The sequence below is a fragment of the Macrobrachium nipponense genome, chromosome 27 (genome assembly GCF_015104395.2).
Source record: "Macrobrachium nipponense isolate FS-2020 chromosome 27, ASM1510439v2, whole genome shotgun sequence".
NCBI classification, from domain to species: domain Eukaryota; kingdom Metazoa; phylum Arthropoda; class Malacostraca; order Decapoda; family Palaemonidae; genus Macrobrachium; species Macrobrachium nipponense.
The window spans coordinates 75,191,302-75,207,880 of record NC_087216.1 but is presented as its reverse complement, the minus strand read 5'-3'; positions in this window follow the sequence as shown (position 1 = coordinate 75,207,880).

Here is a 16,579-nt window from a genome sequence, read left to right as displayed (position 1 = left end):
AGGGACTTGCTTTCAAGGTTCTGTGCAGTCTGAAGAAGAAATAGCATGAACAGTAATGTTCTAAAGCGAGTTGATGAAGTTTTCCAGTCACAAATTGATTTGGGAATCATTGAGAAAGTTGAAGATTTTGAAGAATATAAAAGGAAATTTCCAAAATATTTCTTCATTAGCCACAGTCCTGTAATTAAAGAAGAAAGAGATACTACGAAAGTAAGAGTTATTACATGGCGAATCTTGCAGAAAAGAGACCTGATGGTAGTAAAAGGCATTAGTCCTGAATCAATGTATTCACCCAGGTTACAACAAGAATTTTAAGATAAGTGATGCATTGACCATGATGAGGTTTGACAAGTTTGTATTTGGATTTGATATTTCAAAAGCCTTTCACAGATTAGCCATTGATGATGAGAATTCCTCAAAATTCTCTTTTATTGGTTTAAGGATGTTGAATCCAGAGATTTTACACCAGTTGTGTATCGCTCAAAGCGAGTAATATTTGGGATGTCTGTTTCTCCATATCTGTTGCAGTGCAGTCTTTATAATATGTTAATATTGGAGACAGATGGTGATGCTGAAGAAATTCAGGAATTGAAAAAAAAGAATCTACAAGGCAGTTATGTTGATAATTTTCTGATGGCTGCGCAGATGAAGATGAAGTTGAAATGGTTCACAAAGGGAAGCCAGTACAATCAATATTTGAGCAGCATAAAATTTCCGTTGCAGCAGTATGTTACTAATTATTCTCAATTTCAGCATGAGATTGACTGTAAAGTTGGCACAGAGACTCCACAAGAGGTTAAAATTCTTGGCATGTGTGGGACAGATATAATGATGTACTAAAGGCCACATGTGTAAAATTAAATGTTGAAGCTGATACTCCTAGGCAGATTTTGAGTTCAGTAATGAGTATATTTGATTTGAATAATGCTAACTTGCCTGTTTTAAACAGATGTAAGATTTCCTCAGGCAATTACAGTCGGATTATGTAAATAAATGGGATACTATTCTTCATGGTGCTCAGCTAAATGAATGGAGAAACATAGCTTCACATTCAATAATGGTGAAAGGCTAGAGATACCAAGATATATGGTAGCAGAAAGTCTACTTTTGATATAATTGTAATGAGTGATGCGAGTAAAAACTTTATTGGATGTGTTATTTACTTGCAGGAGAGAGATTCAAAGTTGGTATCCTTCGCATCTGCCCATAATAAGATTCTGAATAAAAATCTGCAAGGGGCGGAACTATGCCTGTACTCGAACTCACTGCAGTAGAGTATGCATTGCAAAGGGCTTTTGAGCTGTTTATAAAAATGCTCTTACTACTTGTATTGTGCCTATTGCAGTTAATGACATTTTGTTGTTTTCAGATTCTACGATTGCCTTAAGTTGGCTAGCTGATTATGAGAACTTGAGAAACAAAGCTTCAAAAGAGAAGTGTGTATGTGAATAATAGAATCACAAATATTGTCGACCTCTGTAAGTCTATACACTCGAGTGAAGTTAGCTATGTAGGATCAAATGAAAATGCTGCAGATTTCACTACTAGATTAGTATCTTTCTCAAAAGTTGAGAAAACTCTTGTTACTTGACCGGACCCGAGATGTTGCGGAAAGATTTAAGTTTACTGGAATGGCTTGTAATTCCTAATCCAGGCATGATTAATGATGTGGATATACCCAAGCTGGTTTAAATAAGGCAAGTGTTGAAGATATGTCAGTTGGTACAGTTGTTGATATAACTAAGTATTCTTCACTTAACAAAGCGGTTAAAAGTACTAATGAAAGTTAAGGCTTTTCATAAACAATATAAGATTAAGAATAAATTCTAAAGAGCCAGCAGTCAATTGCCTTATTAGATGCACGCTACAAAAAATGCAGTAATGATTTGCTAAAGCTTGATCAACAGAATTGCTTTCCAGATTACATGATTTTTTCACTTCAAAACTGAAAGCAAAAAAGTCTATCCTGAGCTAGTTTAGTAGAATGAATGTATTTTGTGACTCTGATGGTATTCTTAGAGTAAAATGTAAGATGGGAAAGATGTCTAAAGGTATGATGTTCGAGACTCCAATTACTCATTAGTAATAATAGTGATTTCGGTAGAATACTGATAATGGACACTCACTTGAAGTTTAATCACTCAGTACTTACTATGTGTTACATAATTGAAACCGGCATTTTTTCTGCTTAAGGGATTTTCAACAGTTAAGAAGTTGTGAATGAATGTTACCACTGTAAACGTTTTAATAGTAGACAGTTAAAGTTAATGCTAATGACTATTAGAGAATGGAATGTGAATCCCATAAAGAGGTTTTTTTCTGTATGTTTCATTGATTACTTTGGGCCATATTTCACAAGGTATGGAAGTGACAAAGTTAAAACCTATGGGGTAATCTTTAAATGTATTTGGTCTAACATGATTAATGTTGAAATAGTAACTTCAGCTGATTCTAAAGGATTTTTATTGGCTTTTCAAATCATGTTTACAGCTATGGTTTTGCCTAACAAAAGTATTTTCAGATTCTGGCTCAAATCTTGGTGGTGCATTCACATGGATTGAGGAATGTCTGAAAGCAAGTGAGGTGCAGGAATTCTTCAATCAGAGGGGTGTCGATGTCACTGAATTTTCACAGTATCCTCGTGGTTCTCTGAATCGTGGTATTGGAGTATCATAGAGTCCGGAGTTGGTCTGGTAAGAAAGTTAATACAGGGAGCAATCCTAATAATATTCTAGATTTTCTGGAATTTCTCATGTAATTAAACAATGCATATGTTACGCTAATAAGAAACCCATTTCCTGAACTTGGCGCATTGAGGGAGCAGAATGTGAATGATGACGCAACTTTAACGAATGTTTTGAGAGGATTACATTTACAAGCGATGCTGACTGTTGGGTCCCCCGGGAGATGAGAGCATCGGAAAGATCAATAAAATCTCCCAGCATCCTACATCAACCCCACCTCCTCCTACCCCCTTCACCCCCCTCTCCTCCTACCCCCCCCCCCCCCCCCCCATCTCTGTACATTTCCCCCTCATTTCCAATGATCTCCACTTTCTCTGTTTTCTTATGTAGGCAAATAGGTGAATTGATTGATAGATTTATAGGTAGATAGACTGATAGATAGATAGATTGACAGATACAGATATATAGATAGATAGATAGACAGATTGACAGATACAGATAGATGGATGGATACATAGATAGTTAGATATAGATAGATAGATATATGGATTTAGAGAGACTGATAAGATAGATAGCTAGATATACAGATAAATGGACATAAAGGATAGATAGTATGTAGATTTATGATGGATAGATAGATTGTCATAGATATATAGAACTGATAGACAGGTAGATAGATATACATATATAAATGATAGACTAATAGACTGATAGATAGACAGATATATAGACAGAGATACATAGCTAAATATATCGATGGATTGACAGATATACAGATAGATCTATAGATAGATCTATAGATAGATAGATAGATAGATAGATAGATAGATAGATAGATAAATAGGGAGCAGGTATACAGAAGAGATGTTTATAAGATAGAGGAATTAACGGATAATACAAAGCTGTAGAAAAACCACGTGTTCTCTCTCTCTCTCTCTCTCTCTCTCTCTCTCTCTCTCTCTCTCTCTCTTTTCTGTGTAGTTCTTGGTCCTATGACAATTCTGTGTTAAATTGTATCAGTGTTTATTTATTAATGATATTTAATTTTTAAAAATCTTTTTAGTGGTTTAGTTTGGTACGTCTGTTGTTTACGCTGGGTCTGGTCAGTTCGTGGATTGGTGACTGTCAGGAAAAATTGGGTCTTGGTCAGTTCGTGGATTGGTGACCGTCAGGAAATTGGGTCTTGGTCAGTTCATGGATTGGTGACCGTCAGGAAATTGGGTCTTGGTCAGTTCGTAGATTTGTGAACGTCTTGATATTGGGTCTTGGTCAGTTCGTGGATTGGTGACCATCAGGAAATTGGGTCTTGGTCAGTTCGTGGATTGGTGACCGTCAGGAAATTGGGTCTTGGTCAGTTTGTGGAATTTGGTTGGCACCGTCAGGAGAAAATTGGTCTTGGTCAGTTTCGTGGATTGGTGGACATCCAGGAAATTGGGTCTTGGTCAGTTCGTGGATTGGTGACCGTCAGGAAATTGGGTCTTGGTCAGTTTGTGGATTGGTGACCATCAGGAAATTGGGTCTTGGTCAGTTCGTGGATTGGTGACCATCAGGAAATTGGGTCTTGGTCAGTTCGTGGATTGGTGAACGTCTTGATATTGGGTCTTGGTCAGTTCGTGGATTGGTGACCGTCAGGAAATGAGAAACGCTGGCAGGTAAGTGAAAAAACACCAGTAATATTCGAAAACTTGCTATTATAGATTATATTATGCTGATTTTCTCACTCAGTTTTCGTCTTCCTGCATCACTTATCCCTTTTTTTCCCTGTCTGTTCTATTCCTCATTATATCATTTTCCTGTCATCCGCTTCCCCGTCTTTCCTCTTTCCACCGTTTCTTCATTTATCGCTTCTCTTCCCCTCGTCAGTCATTGTCTCTTTTGTTTCCCTCTTGACGATTTTTCTACCAAACGTTTGGAAATCCTTGTTTTTTGGGGACTTCGGGATCGGTTACTCCTACCAATTCAGGGCTATTTTTTTTTAGTTTCCTGTAAAATGAACCTATTGTTTTTGTCTGTCCGCCCTCAGATCTTGGAAACTACTGACGCTAGAGGGCTGCAAATTGGTCTGTTGATCATCCTCCCTCCAATTATCAAGCATACCAAATTGCAGCCTTCTAGCCTCAGTAGTTTTTATTCTATTTAAAGGTTAGAGTTATCCATGATCTTGAGTCTGCAACACCACAGGCCACCACCGGGATGAGGCTTAAAGTTTCATGTGGCCGTGGATGAGAGTTTCAGACAGCATTATACAATGTACAGAAAACTCTTTTGCGGTGAATTAGCAGCATTTTATATGCCTTTAGGATTCTTGTTTTGAAAAATCACACTCGAACCTTATGGGTCCTTTTATCCCTTAACTTAAAAATTCGTGGTTGTCGTTTCTGCATCTTACATAACCTTTACCATTCTGACTTTCCTACATAACTTTGTTACCTTTGTTCTAAGCCATAACCTCTGCAATCTTTGATTTTGTATATCTACATAATCTCAGTTCTCTACATAACCTTTGTGCTACCGTTTTTAAATATTCAGGAACCTATTTTCTACATTCACTCTGTAGCTTTTGTTTTAGTACATAACCTTGCAATTCTTGTTGTCCCCACATAGCCCATGTTTCAGACATAACCTTGGTCACTCTGCTTTCAGGCATAACCTTTGCAATTGGGCTTTCATACATAACTTTTACCATTCAGTGTTTCATACATAACCTTTCCCATTTAATGTTTCTAACATGACCTTTGCCACTTATGTCTTCAGACATATAACCTTCACCATTCAATGTTTCAAACATAACCATTGACATTTATGTAGAGTGTCAGACATAACCTTTATTCCCTCTTGGTTATAGCAGACATAACCTACTACATTTCCTTACACCTCAACCATTATCCTAATTTGTTCAAGTTATTCCTTTATTTATTATTTCTCATTTTCCTCCTAGCTATCCTTTCCTCTGCGTTTATTCCCTCCAATCCCCGGCTCCAACCAGGGGAGGGGAAAGGGAGGGGGAGGGGGAAGGAGGGGGAAGGGGGGCCGGGAACGGGGGCCCGGGAAGAAGAGGGGGTGATTTGGGGGAGGGGTAGGGGGTTGTTGTGGATGTGCCCTGAATATCCACAATCAATAATCGGCGAATTCTGGCGAAATTAGCGTCCGCGTTTCTTTGATGTCAGATCCATGGGGATCTCTCAAAAGGTTTTGCAGTTAGCGGTAATATGATGTTGCATTGTGCAATTGATTTGTTTTAAAGATGCTCTGTATTGGCGTATGCATTTATTCATTGATTTCTATCACGTAATTCACTATTCTCTCTCTCTCTCTCTCTCTCTCTCTCTCTCTCTCTGTATTGGTGTACGTATTTATTTCTTGATTTCTATGTCGTTAGTTATCTATTTTCATCCCGTGGTTCAAAAGTTTTTTTTTTTTTTTAGATTTCAGGGCTCTCTCTCTCTCTCTCTCTCTCTCTCTCTCTATATATATATATATATATATATATATATATATATATATATATATATATATATATATATATATATATATATATATATATATATATATATATATATATATATATATATATATATATATATATATCCATAATTCACTATTCTTTTATATATTTTAGATTTCTCCCTCTATCTCTCTCTCTCTCTCTGTATTGGTGTACGTCTTTATTCCTTGATTTCTATGCCGTTATATATCTATCACTTTCATCCGTAACTCACCATGGTTTGAGAGAGAGAGAGAGAGAGAGAGAGAGAGAGAGAGAGAGAGAGAGAGCCAATATGAAAAAGAAACCATACTGAAGTATGGTTTAATTAAATTGACGTCCAGCAATACAGAGGATCTTTGGATGAAATAAACACATAATGCAATATCATACTGCCACTCGTTGCTGCAAACCTTTGAGATATCCCGATGGATATGACATCAAAGAAACACGGACGATAATTTCGTCGAAATTCGCGGATCATTGATTGTGGATATTCGCGGCACATCCACGCCCTCGGTTCCAGATTGGAGTCGTAACTCGGAAAACAACGTTGAAGGAAGCGGAATTTATATATCTAAAGGGAAAACTTGACAAACAGGATGGTGGGTTTTTTGTTTGTTTGTTTGTATGGTGTTTTTACGTTGCATGGAACCAGTGGTTATTCAGCAACGGGACCAACGGCTTGACGTGACTTCCGAACCACGTCGAGAGTGAAATTCTATCACCAGAAATACACATCTCTCACCCCTCAGTGGAATGCTCGAGAAACCAGGATGGTGGCAGAAGCAGACAGACATACAAATTGGAGAACAGTATTTTAGTCAGCTGAATTGAATATATAGAATTTAGGTCAAATGCCAAGTACTGGGACTACTGAGGTCATTCAGCGCTGATACGGAATTTGACAGTAAAGGGACTGAGAGGTGTAACAGGAGGCAAATCTCGCAGTTGCACTATGAAGCAATTGTTAGGAGAGGGTGGAAAGTAAGATGGAAGAAAGAGAATATGAAAGGAGGTACTGTAAAAGGAACGAAAGGGGTTGCACACTGCAAAGAACTTGAAATAATGCCCACTGTAGTATTGTAGTAAAGCAAGCACAAATAACCTATAACAGATTGGTATAAGGATATGAGGCCTTACTTACAATACCTAACTACCGAGCGGAATTCGCTGCAACTTTCTTTAGATGTTGCTCAAAAGTTGGATGCAAATGTTTCACCTAGAATGGTTAGTGCTTCAGGCTCGTTCAGGGGAGATCCATCCACCTGAAGGGGGTTGGGGGGGGCGGTGAGGGGTAGGGAAAGAATCTATACCAGATTTGCTGATCAACAGTTTCCGTTTTACTGGAGTTCAGCCTCCATACCCCAGCAACTACAATATTCAACAATCTCCTCCATGCAATAATAAATAGGAAACTGAATCTATATCATGATGATATTAAAAAACAAAGTTCGTAAGCACTACTTTGAGAAATAAAATCTTGAAGGAAATTCTACTGTACACTGAAAACACATTTTTAGAGACGGAAAATATTTGGGAAAAAATCCCCATTTCTTCCTGCAGTTTAATCGTAAGAAATCTCCAAAGCTACATTAGAAACTGAATCCAGTTAAGAAAAAAATCCTCACTCGACAGAATAGTGTAAATAAAACCTGGAAAAAGAAACATTGGAAAAACTCTGAGCCAAAACGTATAAACTAAATTTAAAACAAAGAAACATATGGCCATTTGTGTCTATTCTTATTAAATCCCTGGTATAACAATAGCTACAATGAATTAGACGGATAATTTCATTTATGTAAAATGATCAAAATACGTCCCAACTTAATCCGTATTACCCTAAACTAGAACAGAGGGGATTTACCCTTCTGGAACCATGTAACAATTTTAATGGTTTGCCAATAAGTCTCTCGTGTAACTCTTAGGACTGGCGTGAATAAAGTTGCTACCGGGTCTGTATCATGATCAGTTACTGCTGCAGTGTTGGGGGGTCTTTAGCGGTGGGATGTTGAAACCTACATTCTATGGTAGCTTGAATTTCGGGTCAGTGAACCCTTTGTTGGGATTGTTCCATGTGATTAGGTTTCATCTACTGAAATGATAATAATTAATGATAATAATTTAACTAAATAGCTTCAGACTTCACCCTGTAGGCTGAAACTACGGTATTATTTTTATTAAACTCTGCACCAACCTTTTTTTTTATTCTGATCTAGAAAGCATGAGATTAAATGTCTACTTATGTATAAAATGTTAAATCAAATCCGGGAAATTTAAAGAAACTCCGTTATATTATTATTATTATTATTATTATTATTATTATTATTATTATTCAGAAGACGAAAAAACCTACTCACATGCAACAAGCCGCCCACCACAGGAGCCATTGACCTTGAAACTCAAGTTTCCAAAGAATATATTATAAATATATAGTTATTATTATTATTATTATTATTATTATATTATTATTATTATTCAGAAGACGAAACCAAAAGGGCCAATGACTTGAAATTCAAGCCTCCAAAGAATATGTTAAGTATATCTTAGTTTTACCAGACCACTGAGCTGATCAACAGCTCTCCCAGGGCTGGCCCCGAACGAAGGATTAGATAATATTTTTTACGTGGCTAGGAACCAACTGGTTACCTAACAACGGGAACCTACAGCTTATTGTGGGATCCGAAGCACATTATATTGAGAAATTAATTTCTAATCACCAGAAATAAATTCCTCCGGTTCCTCGTTGGCAGAGCGGGGAATCGAACTCGCAACGACCTAATTGGTAGGCGAGCACGTAACCCACTCGTCCAACGGGGAACTCCAAAGGAAGTAAGAGGAGGTAAAGGGAAATACAGAAAGAAGAGATCTCACTTATTGGGAAAAAAAGGAAAAATTGATAAAGAGATAAGAATGTAGGTAACTCGTCAAAATGCAAGAATTGTATCAGGGTGGTACAGCATAAACAACAAGGCGTGATCTGACCTCCAGCTTACTCGGGATGTATGCAAGATTTTCTGTTCACAAATAAGTTGCAAACATTATATTCCTACCTTTTAACGTAAATAAGATTTTGCTAAAATCTACAGTCAAATAGAGCCTTGTTTCACCAACGAACATTAAAATAAATATGATTTATTTTATTAGAAATAATTTTTCATGTACTGTTTAACATTCACATTATTTGTTCTTTACATTTTAATTCTAATGAATAAATCATAAATGTCCTATCCCAAAATTCCTGTATCTTGAACTCAATAAAACGTGGTAAATCCTTCGACTCTAGGCTCTGGGAATATATAACAGGATCTCCTCCTCCCCGCTACCATCACCACTGCCCCCCCCCCCCGCCCCCCACCCCCCAAAAGGGGAGGACTTCATCGACCTTTCCTGAAAACGGGACCAAATTGGGATATAATCAGGGAGACAATTTCCTCATTCAGTCAATTACATCTCTCGATTTTCGCAACAGTTTCTTGGAAGAAGAAGATGAAGAAGATTAGTGTGAAGTGGCTTCCTCAGCCAGGAAGCTCTAATGCTTAAAAGGAAAGAGAGAGAGAGAGAGAGAGAGAGAGAGAGAGAGAGATTTTGCGGAAAAGAAAGTGGGAATGAATGACAGAACACTTCTGCTGTCTTTGTTGTGTTCTGTGCACAGGTGTGAGAGAGATTTCACTTTCTTTGAGAGAGAGAGAGAGAGAGAGAGAGAGAGATTGCGGAAAAGAAAGTGAGAGTGAATGACGCAAATATGCTGTTGGAGAGAGAGAGAGAGAGAGAGAGAGAGAGAGCACATACTACACTAGACAGACTGACAAGAGCAGATGAGCGTCACTGAACGAAAGAGAAATGTTCTGGTAGCTGACTATGAGAGAGAGAGAGAGAGAGAGAGAGAGAGAGAGAGAGAAGGGGTTGGTGGGGGATGGGAGAGGGGGGGAAGGGGTTGTCAAACAACGCTGAATGTACGTATATAATATACATGTTATGTCCCAGACTTGAAATTAATAGGAGCCACGGGTACGTGAAAGTGCCGAATGACTGACTGAGGGAACCCGCTCTGGTCCACTAAGGACGAGAATCCCATAGAGACCAATGAGATTTCCGCCCTTACCGTCCGATTCCTCATTATCGGCAGAGGACTTTCGAAGCAGCGTTTTGATCGACTTGATTTGCTTACCAGTTCCTTTGCTTTGCACAAACTGGAGGGGGGGGGGGGGGGGGATTTAAGCCTCGTCTCTCTCTCTCCCGTTTGTTGTCACGGGGATTGAACATTCTTGAGATGTTAAGAGATGGGTTTAGTGGTTTAATTGATGTTTTGATATACGGTTTAGGAAAAAAAAAAAGGAGATGAATTTGGTCTGGATTCGAATCTAGATTTGGGAGCTATCAGGTCTTTGGGTATTTCCTAATTTCTATTTTAAGAAACTCTTATATATAAATAAATACTCTCTCTCTCTCTCATACGCTCTCGCTCTCTCTCTCTCAGGTAGTTGGGGTTTTTAAATTTTGTATTAAAAGAATTCTTACGTATAGTATTTATATATTTATATATATATATTATATATATACATGATATATATATATACTATATTAAAATTTTTTTTAATATATATTATATATATATATATATATAATATATTATATAATATTTCTGTAAATACAAACAGTGCAACCAAAATAGGGAGAGAGAGAGAGAGAGAGAGAGAGAGAGAGAGAGAGAGGAGCGAGAGTTATAGTGATACATCTGATATATAAGATTTTCTTAAAATATAAATAGGGAAGCACCCAAAGAGTAGATATCTATACATATATATATATATCATATATATATATATATATATATATACGTATATATATACACATAGTATACTCTCTCTCCTCTCTCTCTCTCTTTCTCTCTCTCTCTCTCTCTCTCTCTCTATTTAATTTATTGCGTAATCTATTGGATAAAAGCTATGGCGTCTGTAAATCTCTCAGCAATTTATGTTTACGGAAACAAGGAGGAGTCTAAGCATAAACATCTGGCGAACCTATAACTACGCCACTACACCTGCATCTCTACGCTATACACCTGCGCCCTGCAGGCGTCGCCATCTGCCTACTTTTCAGTCAGCGGCAACAAGTGCTTAAGTGCCTCTATAGTTTAGTACTTGGAGAGATTAAAAGTACTTAAATATTAGAAACTTGAAGAAGAACGCGCCCTGAGACGTGAATGTATGGAAGACGGTATTTATTACTTTCTAGAAACATCTGCGCAGATGCAAAGGAAAAATTAGTTTTTCAAAGTCATTTACAGGTGTTGAATGCGGAAGGAAAACGGGAGTTAACGACAAAAAAAAAAAAAAAAGGAAAAAAAAGTGGGGATTTAACTTCATAGGAAAACGGAGGCTTGAGGAAAATTCCAAATCACATAGAACGGCTAAACATGGTGGAACAATTGTTATAAAAATCAGGAAAAGCAGAAGAAAGGAGAGAGTTCCCAAGCGTATGAAAGGGCTTATATAGTAATTCATGACTTTGATTCGTGGGAGATAGGAATTTATTAACTTGGAGGCATCGATGTATTTTGATTTATATATATATATATATATATATATATATATATAATATATATATATATATATTTATATATATATATATATATATATATATATATATATATATCTTTTAACATTCTGATTTTCCTTTACTCTTAAATTATCTATAGTTTTTTCTTTTATTTACTACGATCTCAATTCTGCATGAACGTTTGAATAATAATAATAATAATAATAATAATAATATAATAATAATAATAATAATAATAATAATAATAATAAACTATACAGGTCATATGCAATACCCAGGCAATAGCCAGCCATTTTAGAACTCAGGGGGAAAAATGCACGCTAATTATGCCTGCCCTTTCCGAGACGGGGAATGCAACTTTCTCCTCATGCTGGTCCAAGCCACGGGGTAGAAGGGCTTTTGGCCATGATGCACAAAAGCATTCTCTGCCCTCGTGCATTGGGCATGTCTCCTCTACGTGGCCGTGTAACTGTCCTGGTACGACCCTTGCCAAAATCTTTGCCCCATCTCTGAACTGTCGCTTGGAACACGGAGTGAACTAGATATTCGAGGGCTTTGTCTTAGGCGTTTGTTTTGGATCTTTCTTTTATTTTGTCATTCTTTTAGGTTTAAAGCTTTGGTCATTCTTTTAGGATTTTTTTTAGGTGATTCTTTTAGGTTTTTATTTTTTGGTGTTCTTTTACGTCATTCTTTTAGGTTTTTCTTTTAGGTCTTTATTTTAGGAATATATTATTTGCTCTTACTTTTAGGTGTTTATTTTTTTTTGGTTCTTTCTTTAATGTGTTTATTTTTAGTCTTTCTTTAAGGAATATATTTTTTGCGGTTTCTTTTAGGTATTTATTTTCTATCTTTCTTTAGGGAATTCCTTTTTGGTCTTTATTTTAGCTATGAATTTTGGTCTTTCGTTTAGAAATTTATATTTGGTCTTTCTTTTAGGCATTTATTTTTTAGAATTCTTTTAGGTATTTTTCGTGAAAACTGGATGAGAAGTAAGGGCATCCTTTTGAACTCTCTTGCGAAGGGCACATATCCTTTATATGCCCAGGTACCCATTCTGTCACGGTCGATAAACAATAATGATATGTTGCAGTTACTATACCTTCATAATAGATGGAGAATATTCCATAACTGTATCCTATTATTATATTATTTTCATTATTATTATTATTCAGAAGATGAACCCTATTCTTAGGGAACAAACTCACTAAAGGGGTCACTGACTTCAAATTCAAACTTCCAAAGACTATATTGCTCATTAGGAAACAAGAGAAGGCAAAGAGAAATACAAAAAAGAAGAAATCTCACTTATCAAAAAGAAAGAAAAATTTAGTAAATAAATACCACCTCGCATGGGGCACATCCACTGATATACCCCCAGGTACTCATCCTACCCACGATGTATTGCCCAATTCCGCAGCCCTGGAGCTGGGAAAGTAAGGTGCCATCTATTTGGAACGCAGTGCCTTCGAAGGCAGGAACTGAGGTCAGAGTTGGCACGACTGCCACGAACGCTTCTCAGTGACCTGCGCAGGTCACTGGAAGGGGCAAAGGTCCAAAGGACATGGGAACAGGGTGACGGTTCCTTCTCACCTCGATCTCCTTCTTCAGGTTTTAGAGTCACGTGTCTCTCTCTCTCTCTCTCTCTCCCGCCTCCAGAATATAACGAAACTAAATGTCACTCTCGCTCTCTCCCCCAACAGCGCCTGCGTCAGTATTGTTATGTAAATGGAAATTGTTTATGTTTATGTATAATATATATATATATATATATATATATATATATATATATAGATGAGAGAGAGAGAGAGAGAGAGAGATAAAGAAGCTCTAAAGGGATGTAGTTTCTGTTGTGAACTAAGCACCTGGTAATAAGTCTAATGTGGTGAATCACAGCCGAGCTGCAGAATAGCCTAAAGCTAGAAATCTCATCCTAAAAGATTTTCCAAGCAATAAGGAGGAAAAACGATAAGGTAAAACACACACACATATATAGATAACGTATGTCAAATATATGATACAAACGCATGTTTTAGTGATGCCCGTCTAAGTGGGTATCATTTACAGTGTGCCTTTGCACTGCAGACGGCATTAAACCGAAGGTTATTTCATAATGGGACTCAATGCTCTCCTTAAAGTACCCCATTTGTTTACATCTCTTGGTTGCGTTTTCACTGACCAGATCTGACGTCAAATTCATTCCCTTAAAGAATAAATACAAACTTTTCACCTCAATAATAAAAACTGTATTTTATTACACTGCCATATGATATCGTCTCGAAACGGGGTGCGTTCTTTCGACACTTACAGCCATCTGTTTTGAGCGTCTGTCCTTAATTGGTTAACGGAGCGCGTGAAGGAACGCTGCCATAGGGAGTTCCTCTCGGGGTAGTGGGTGAGGCTTGCTCGCCAGCGCTCGTGATCGTTCGAGCCAAGACGCTCATGAAATTCCCGATTGTCTTTTGGAACGTACAAACGCTGTTCTTTGATTGAGTGTTGATGAGAGAGAGAGAGAGAGAGAGAGAGAGAGAGAGAGAGAGAGAGAGAATCATTTCATTTTTAAATCTACTTACATTACAAATATTTTCAAATAAATATATATATATATACACACACATATATATATTATAGATATTATATATATGTATATGTATATATATACTGTATAATAGCTTTTCATATATATATATATATATAACTATATATATATATATTTATGTACACCATTATATATAATCCACCTAGTATACATATATATGAATATATAATAATCTATCTATCTAAGGCGAAAGTGCGTCTTATCTATCTATATATATATATAGACCATATAATATATATATGATATTATATATATATATATATAATATATATATATATATATATATATTTATACATACATACATACATACATACATGCATATACATACATACATACACACATACATGTCTCCATGTCACCGTAACGCACAGTAATCGACATGCTAAACTGATGAAGAATAATTACCGCCTGGATTAAGCTGATCTTGTTGCACGTATTGTCTGCAGTCTGCAGGTGTTACTTCATGCCGGGCATTCCAACAGCATTCCTCAAAGAAGAAAAAGAAGAAGAAGAGAGAGAGAGAGAGAGAGAGAGAGAGAGAGAGAGAGAGAGAGATTATTCTAAGGTAGATGTTATAGTCCTTCAGAGGAACTGGAGAGATGGGAAAAATATATAGATAACGGATAAGGGGAAGAGAGAGAGAGAGAGAGAGAGAGAGAGAGAGAGAGAGAGAGAGAGAGAGAGAGACTACGTTAATTAAAAGAATGGTAACGGGATACAGCCAATCCATAAAATAATAGCATGAAAAAGATGGTGAAAAGGAAACTTGAAGAAGGAGCTGAGTGAGAAGAAGAAGAAGAAGAAGAAGAAGAAGAGAGAGAAGAAGAAGAAGAGAGAGAGAGAGAGAGAGAGAGAGAAACCGGTTCTCGAACTGTTTCAAGCAAGGTCTTAGGAGCATGCAAGTTTTTCAAAATTGTGATAATTTCCCCTTCTACCTTCTCTTCTGTCCAATTCCTTCGCCTCTAAGATGCCATATTACTTTTGTCCTATCGCTGTTTCTCTGCCTTTCTTTCTTTTAACTGCATCTTTTGTTGCTATGTTTTCTCTCTCTCTCTCTCTCTCTCTCTCTCTCTCTTCGAGAGTGCCTCTGTCTCCATATCTCTCACATCACTGTTACTTATCTAATCCTCGTATCTTCATCTCTCTATGTCATTTTCCATCTCTCTCCACTTTCTCTGGAAGGTTTTAACATCTACTTTAAAATAATCTCTCTCTCTCTCTCTCTCTCTCTCTCTCTCTCTCTCTCTCTTTGTTTTCAACTCGGTCATGCATATCTTCCTTACTCCAGCCTCGAGTATATTCCTTTCATTCCTATCTACCTGCCTATCTATCCATTCATCCATTTCTCTCTCTGTCTTTCTGTCTGTCTCTCTCTCTGTTCATTTCCCCAGACAGCAGCCCCAGGCACTTTTTTCATCCCAGCATCCAGGTGTTTGGGTAAGAGCTCGCTCCCACATAGATCTTCCCCCCCCCTTCTCTCTCTCTCTCTCTCTCTCTCTCTCTCTCTCTCAAGAGTTACACATTTCTTTTGCTCAGTTTTCATCTGGGAAAGAATAGTTCTGTCTCTTTCCAAGATGGACGGAAGTATCTGATCGAGGCTCCTTTTTCTTTTTTTTATGTCGATTGTACATCTCCGAATAAAGTATTTATTCGTTCGAGTGTTGTTGCTTCTGAAGAAATGGGCGGATGAGGAAATGGTATTGTTTTGTGGTTATTGGCTAGGCTGAAGTTGGTGGAAGATGGAGCTGGTGTGGTCTGTAGGGGAAAGTAAACAGAAATGAAAAGTCTAAAACGGCAGGTAAAACTACTGGTGAGTCTGAAGGGGTTGCTAAATAGAACTGAAAAGTCTGAAGGGGAAGCTAAATAGATTTGGTAAGGCTTAAGCAACAGTAAATAGAACTGGAAAGTCTGAAGAGGAAGCTAAATAGATTTGGTAAGGCTTAAGCAACAGGTAAATAGAACTGAAAAGTCTGAAGGGGAAGCTAAATAGATTTGGTAAGGCTTAAGCAACAGGCAAAGGTAAATGAACTGAAAAAGTCTGAAGAGGAAGCTAAATAGATTTGGTAAGGCTTAAGCAACAGGTAAATAGAACTGAAAAGTCTGGGGCAGAGAGTATACAGAACTTCGATGTCCCAAAAGTCTCATGAACTTTCTGTACCTAACCTAACCTAACTTAACCTAAACTAACTCTGATAAAATCTTAACCTTTGCATTAATTGAAGCAGAAGTGAAATTTGCAGGTTTGTGAAGTAA